Genomic DNA, 8,552 nt, shown 5'->3' on the forward strand with positions numbered 1-8,552 from the left:
GAGCTATTTAAGCGTCTCAAATCGATTCTTTATCTTACTCATCCATTATGAAAATAGAAGAGACGCAGGTCAATTATCCCATAACTGTCCAATTAATAAATTGTAAATATAATCTCATTATATTCATATCCTATGGCTTAATATCATATATTAACTATAGTATTTTTCCTCCACTAGATATAAATCATATTTATATCCAATTTTCTCCAAATTAATATATCTCATACACAAAATTAATTATATCATATATAATTAACTAGTTCTATTATATCACATATAATCGAACTCCCTCTTGTCAATTTGAACATTTCAAACTGACCCAAAAATCGATTCTCAACTTTTATTCAAGTTACCAAGGGGATCTTATGAACTTATGGCTCGAAGCTCCAACAGTACATGAATAATTGACTAAACTCTTTAGCCATGATATCCACCATCCGTTAGTTGTCACGCATTCCACTAAAGATCGACAACTGAACTCTTCTTACCATAGATATATTTCTATGTGCATTGGATATAACCAATTATCAGTACGATGACCCTTTACAAATGCTCGTAAGTACAGATGGGCCAATTTACCGTTTTGCCCCTGTAGTTACATCTTACTTTTTAAGTACCACTGATCTCTCTAATAAACAATATAACATAGTCCTACTATGTGTGAACCCTTTTTGACCATGAGAAAATGCGTGGTGCCACATCGTTTAAGCCCCGGGATCAACCCTTAAGGGAGCAATCTATCTACTTATCCCTATTTCGAGGAATGAGTGAACTCCATCTTGTGAAGCTGAGTTTCCAACTCCTAAATCAGACGAATTCCCAAAGTGGTAGGTTTGAGTAGGTGCTCTGGCCACTCGCAACCATGCAAATCAAAGGACCGCCCTTAATTGCAAGAGTTCCCAACTCACTCAGGATTGAGCTCAAGTTACCTATGGTCATCTTAGTGAAGTGAAGCCTCTGTCATGAACGGAGTTATATGATGAGACGTTAACACTTTATGGTCAGGTCTTATACAAACTATTTGTATAGGACACCCTTGCTCACATGTCCCCTACACGAATGATCAGAATCAAACCATCTGTGACAAGTCACAACACTTGTAACTATTCCACAAAGCAGGTTGTGTCTGTAGTGTTACAAGGATAAGATTTCCCTCCTATATCCATATACTACAGACCATTTTGGTTGTCACTTAAGACATGATCCACTTGTATGTCACTACATACATGCTTAAGTTACATAAAGACAATCAGGGATTTTAAGTTTATTGGTTTGTGGTAAAGCAAATAAAACATCTAAATGTGCAAAGTCAAGAAGTGAAGTAAATATCATATATTATACATCACAAGCGTTCGTACAAAATGTGTTTACAAACTACAGGACACGAGACTTTAGGGCACAAACCCCAACATTATCATTGTTTACTATGTGGATGATATGTTAATAATGAGCACAAATAGAAATGTTATTGTTCAACGAAAAGAATGTTGAAATCAAACTTTGATATGAAAGACCTTGGTCTTACTGATGTTATCCCTAAAATTCATATAACAAAAAATCCAAGTGGATACATACTTTTTCAATCTCATTATATAGAGAAAGTGTTGAAAAAATTTGATCATTTTGAGAGTAAGCCGACTGTCACTCCATTAGATCCAAATTTTAATTTGAAGAAAAATAATGATAAAGGTATGTTTTTTTTAGAATATTCTAGAGTTATTGGTATTTTAATGTACATAATGAATTGCACAAGACTTGATATTACCTATTCAGTAGGAATGTAAGCAAGATACTTCAGCAATACTGGGTATGATCATTGGAATACGTTAGTCGGAGTTCAAAGTTACCTGAAGTACATTCTAAACTATGGATTAAATTATACAAGGTATCCATATGTATTGGAAGGATTTAGTGATGCTAATTGGATCTCTGATAACATGGAGACTAAATCAACTAATGGGTATATTTTTACCTTAGGTAAAGCAACTGTATCATAGAAATCTTAAGAACAGACGTGTATAGCATTTTCTACTATGGAATCAGAGTTTATAGTTTTTGATAAAGCAGGAGAAGAAGTTGAATGGCTTTGAAATTTTCTTGAAGATATTCCATTGTGGCCAAAGTCTGTAAGTGCAAGATGTGTTTATTGTGACAATTTAGCGGCTTCTATGAGAGCCAAGAATAATGTCTATAATGGCAAGTCATGACATATTAGACACACGCATAATTTAATAAGGCAGTTGCTCTCTAATGGAATAATTTCCATTAAGTATGTAAAGTAGAAAGAAAATATTGCAGATCCTTTGACGAAAGCATTGTTAAGAGAGCAAGTCACATATAAATGGAGGAAATGGAGCTAAAGCCTATGAAATGAGTTACCTGGTGATAACCTAACCTATTTGAATAAAGATCACAAGATCTAGGTTTAATAGGGAAACTAGTTGGATAATTCATAGTTGACACAATAAGAGACTTATAGTTTCTTCCATTTCAATGATGTTCTAGATTGTGTGATCTATTGATGTTAATGTTATATTGATATCTTATTTTACAAGAGGAGTAAAGATACTCTTAATCAATATTACCTATATGAGAGTAGAAGTGGGGTCGCTTCTATGAGAACTTTTCAAATGGCTTATATTCTCTAAAGCTCTCATGAATTCAAGATTTTGTCTAGGACCAAAATGGATACAAACTTATAGAACTCAAAGATACAAGACGAGTTATGTGTTATATCTGTTATCTCCATTCATCAATGAGAAGGATAGTTCCAAAGCTTACTCTCACTATTTCTTCAGTAAAATCAATGGATATTCACTAAGGAAGGTTCAAATCCAGAAGACACCTCTCCTGATACATAACATGTCCGTTTGCTCTCAAATTTTTTATTTTTTTTTTAATTTTTCTCACTTTCTTTCATGTATGGGATTGTTGGATATATATAGTGAAAGAACATGAAAGTTTGGTGAAGATTTGAAACACAAAATGAATTTAATTGTGTGGATTAAATTTATTGTTTAAAAACTTTCAAATTGAATTGAAACTTCAAATTAAAATGATGTTTCATCTACAAATTTAGTATGTGTGAAAATTAAATTGGTAGATTTTTCAATTTGAATGAGTTATGTTTGATTTTTGTCAAATAACAACTAATTTGAATTAAATTTGACATATGTTTCAATTTTTGTATTTATTTGATTTTATTTTGTCATTTGGAGAGCTACCAAGTTGCTAGCCTATAAATAGCAACTTGATTCTTCATTTGTAGCATCCCGTTCTAAATTGAAGAGTTCTCTTCATTCTTTCTTCTTTCTTCTATTCTTGAGTTGAATTGAGAGTAAGCATCCAAGAGGTTTGCTAGATCCGAGTAGTTCGAGGTTGCAATTCTACGGGAGTTAGTCATTGTATCCTGTTGAGATGATCGCTGTAGTCTGCTTGCATCATTTGTAAAGCGAATAATTGTCTTCAGGATAACGTTTATAAGAAGTGTGCCTCGACTATGTTTCGAGTCTCCAAAGATTTTGAGTTGAGGTGTAATCCCCCCCCCCCCAAACATAAAATATGAATTTAAATAATTAACTACTTTAACTCAGATAAAACTATGCATTTAATTATGTATTTAATTATATTTTATGTTTGGTGTATTTAATTATGTACACCAAACATAAAATATAAAATATGCTATAAATTTTAACTCAGATAAAACTATGCATTTAATTATGTACACCAATCTCAAACTAAATATAAAACTTAAATTATAATCAAATTTAAACATATTTTTGCATATTTACCCTTATACCAACGTTAAACTAAATATGGAACTTAATGCTCAATATTTCCAACTCCCCCCCCCCCCCCCCATATAAAAAAAATTAAAATTCAACTCAAACTTAACTATGTATAACCGAATTGAAGGGTTCATAAATATTTCGATTTATCTCCTTATGACTTCATGAGTTGTAAGACCATGACTTTCAAGTCATCCATCTCAGGGCCTTCAAGACTTTCTTTTTCTATTTCATCCACTTTGGCCTTCAAGGACTGTATTTTAATTTGTTACTCCTCTATAATTTGTGAGAAGGATGCAATTGGTAATGAGTTCTCTTTTCTTGATTTTTTTAGGCTTTGGCTCTCAAACTGCTTGTGTGCCAAACACCTGCTCGCATATCTCTTCTCCCTATATTGGTTCAAACCCTTCCTGGGTGGAGGCCTCTCTCAACTCTACCATTCGGTTCTACAACAATAATATAACAAATATTTATATGACAACTTTATATAGATGAATTTATATTGAAGGAATAAAACCTTACATATGTATCATTAATGGCTTGATTTAACAAACGAGTCATCATTCTTAGAGTGTGTACGCTTAAACAAGTCTATTGGTCGATTGCTTGACCATCGGGTCCTTTCTATAAAACAAACCAATTAACTTAATATACTAAACAAACCAATCAACATCCAAAACAAACCAATTAACTCTACATAAAAAAAAACCATTTAACTCAACATTCAAATCAAGTTAAATAAAATCTACGTACAAAACAAACCGATTAACTCAATATCCAAAACAAACTATTTATTGTTCCAAATGACAAGATCTTCACGTTAATTAATAATCACAATACACTCAGATATAACAGTTGATAACAATTCAAGAGTCAAAGGAGATAGAATGTTGAAGCTTAGAAATCCTTCTGTTGTTTATCAAAAGGCTGCACGATCATGTAGATGATGCACCAATAACTAAATGATAGTTCAATTAAGTAAACGATTGGCGGAAGCATTAGATGATCGTGTAGACGACAGTTGACTGAAGCTAAATGATCATATAGACAACAACTGAGGAGCTAAACGATCATACAGATGATTGAGCGCAGAGCTAAACGATCGTGTACACAATGCAATAGGAAATACATGATCGTGTAAACGATATCTTAGCAAAATCTAAACGATCGTAGAGGTAAGAAGAAAAGACACAAGAGTTTAAGTGGTTCGGCCAAAGGCCTATGTCTACTGTGCAAATTGGGAGGTTCTCTGTTATATCTTTTCAAAGTATTATAGAACGAATGTCTTACTCTCTCAATTTCTATGAAGCTCTCTCAAACATTAATATCACATTTTATTTCGTTTATATATGTATAGGCGATTCGGTCAAGGATGAAGCTCTAGTGGTTACAATACTTAATAAAAAGAGGTCGACAATGGTTCAACTGCCAGCTGCACTGTTCTACTTCTTGATTTTGAGTCTTTTTGTAACAATCTCCACCTTTGTAAGTATCCAGAGTTCCTTCCCTCTTTGCTTCACTAAGCTGACTTGAGCTAACCTTTTTCAGGTAACTTGAACTTGAGACGTTCTAAGCATGTACCAAGCTTGTTTAATGGAACAGTTTTGGTTAGCATATCAGTTGCATTATTAGAGGTATGAATCTTCACTACCTTGACTTCCCCTTTCTGAATCTCTTGTCTGATGAAATGATATTTGATATCAATAAGCTTTCTTCTGTTGTGAAACTACTGATTCTTAAATAGGTATATTATGCTCTGGTTATCACAATAGATTCTGACTTTTGTTTGTGTTATGCTGAAATCGTTTAATAAACCTTTTAGCCACAAACCTTCCTTCACAACCTCAAAAAATGCGATGAACTTAGGATCTGTTGTGGAAAGGGCCACAACAGGCTGCAAAATAGCTTTCCAACTGATCAAATTGTTCCCTCATAGGAAAACATAACCTGATAGAAAACGTCTTATATCTAAGTCCCCTGCATAGTTTGCATCTACATAACCATAAACTTCATCATTGGATGGCTCATTCTGTCTATATAAGATTTTTGCCTCCTTTAATGGACATAGATACCTTAGTATCCACTTGACTGCCTCCCAATGTCTTTTACCAGAATTTTCCATGTACCTACTGACCACACTTGTTGCATAAGACAGGTTTGGTCTTGTAAAAGTCATAAGATACATAAGAGATCCCACTGCTTGGGAATAAGAGACAACCTTCATATGGTTCAACTCTTCATCTGTGCTCTTTGGACTATTGGCAGCTGAAAGCTTGAAGTGAGGAGTAAGAGGAGTACCTACTGGCTTAGAATTCTCCATCTTGAACCTCTGTCATATCTTTGAACAATATTCAGATTAGTTAACAAGCAATCTGCCTTGTTTTCTATCTCTTTCTGTCTTAATGCCTATGATCCTCCTTGATTCCCCTAGGTCTTTCATATCAAATTCTCTCTTAAGAAGTATTGTCACTTACTTCAATTCTTTTTTGGATCTTCTTGCAGCATTATGTCATCTAAATAGAGGAGTAGATAAACCGATTCCTTGAAGCTACTAGAATTTGTGTAAACACACCAATCAAATGAGCTCCTTTTGAACCCCATCTTGGAGATCACCTCATCAAACCTCTCATACCAACATCTTGGTGACTGTTTAAGGCCATATATAGACTTGTTCAACAAACACACTAGGTCTTCTTCTCCACTTTTAACATAGTCTTGAGGTTGTCTCATGTAAATTGTCTCATTCAATAGCCCATGTAGAAAGGCTGCCTTTACATCCAACTGGTCTAGCTCCAAATCTTTTTGCACAACTAGGGAAAGGAGCAACCAGATTGAAGTATTCTTCACAATTGGAGAAAATACCTCATTGTAGTCAATGCCTTCCTTTTGAGTGAACCCTTTAGCAACAAGCCTAGCCTTGAACCTAAACTTTTGCACACCTGGAATCTCTTCTTTAAATTTGTCAATCCATTTGCATACCATTTAGGCAAAGGTACTAATCTCCAAGTTTCATTTTGATTGTGGGACTTTATTTCATCATTCATAGGCTCAATCCATTGCCTAGCATCCGGGCTATTTTTTGCTTCTTCAAAGTTGGAAGGTTCATTATTACACAAAGAAATGGCAGCACTCAATGCTACACTAGCAAAATCAGACTCTTGGTACCTTGCTGGTGGTACTATTGTTCTTCTAGGTCTGCAAAGTCCCTATGTGTCTCAACTTGATCACTTGACACATGCTCAGTGGTTTCAGTAGCCTCATCACCTTCTAACTCTTGATTTTGAGAGGAAGTAAAAGATCCATGATCATTTTGAGGCTCCACCTCAAATCTAGTGCTACTAGTCTTTGTTACTGTAAAAGATAGTTGTTCTGACATCATAAACATCTCATTTTCTATCCCTACTGTTCACACACCTATTTTCAACTGGATGCTACAGCCTAAAGCCTTTTACTTCAAGTGTAAAGCCTAAGAACATGCACTTTACAACCCTTGGTTTCAACTTCCCTTGGCTTTGGTGCACGTAGCCTACACAACCATACACTTTTAGGTTTTCCAGCTTAAGTGGCTGCCTTGTCCACCTCTCTTCAAGAGTCTTTAGTTCTATGGATTGATGAGGGCATCTATTAAGAGTGTATATGGTGTAGGAGACAGCTTCAGTCCAATATTTTTCAAGCGATAAGGCATTGGACAGCTGATATCTTACTTTTTCCAGCACTATTCTATTTTATCTGTTAACTACTCCTTTTTGTTGAGGTGTGTACCTCACAGTTCTATGCCTTACTATACCTGGTCCCTGCAAAAAAAAATTAAACTCCTCTCCATAAAACTTTAAGCCGTATCAGTTCTCAAATGTTTAATTTGTTTAGAGGTATGCTTCTCAATCAAGGTCTTCCATTCTTTAAATCTACTAAATACTTCATATTTGGATTTTAAAAAGTAAATCCAACTCTTCCTTGAGTAGTCATCTACAAATGAAAGAAAGTACCTTGCTCTAATAAGAGATGGAGAGTGAGTTGGCCCCCACAAATTTGAATGCACATATTCAAGGATTTCCTTTGAAGTGTGTTGTCCTTTGGGGAATTGCTGTCTTGTAGCTTTGCCCAATAGACAATGTTCATAGAATTTAAGGCTATCTCCAACACCCCTTGGTAGAACTCCCTGTTTAGATAGCACTTTCAGCCCCCTCACACTGATATGAGAGAGACTTTTGTGCCACAACTCATCTTCAGTAGGTTCCTCATTAGTTGCTAACAAAGCCGAGTGTGCCATTTGCACATCCTTGATGACATATAAACCATTTACCTTGGTTGTCACCAAAACCACTTTAGAATCCTTAATAATTTCAAAGGTGCCTCCTGTTGGGATTGGTGTCCTAATTCTCTTGGAGTCTCGTTGTTTATAATGATACACATTGTTTGATGAATAAAATAACTGTTATTTTATTTTGGCATTTAATCATATCCAATAAACAAAGCTCTATGGTTATCTTATGTAAACTTAAGCATGTATATGTGATCTACAAGTGGATCATGCCTTAAGTGATAACCAAAATAGGTCTGTAGTATAAGAATTAAGGTGGAATACCTGATCCTAGTGACATTATGGATACAACCTTCTTTGTAGAGGTTTGCAAGTGTTGTAAACTACTACAGATGATAGATCCTGACCATTCATGTGGAGACATGCGAGCAGAGGTGTCCTATACGAATAGTTTGTATAAGTCCGGACCATGAGATGACTGGACTATGTATATAACGCCGTTG

The sequence above is a fragment of the Benincasa hispida genome, chromosome 11, assembly GCF_009727055.1.
Source record: "Benincasa hispida cultivar B227 chromosome 11, ASM972705v1, whole genome shotgun sequence".
Lineage (NCBI taxonomy): Eukaryota > Viridiplantae > Streptophyta > Magnoliopsida > Cucurbitales > Cucurbitaceae > Benincasa > Benincasa hispida.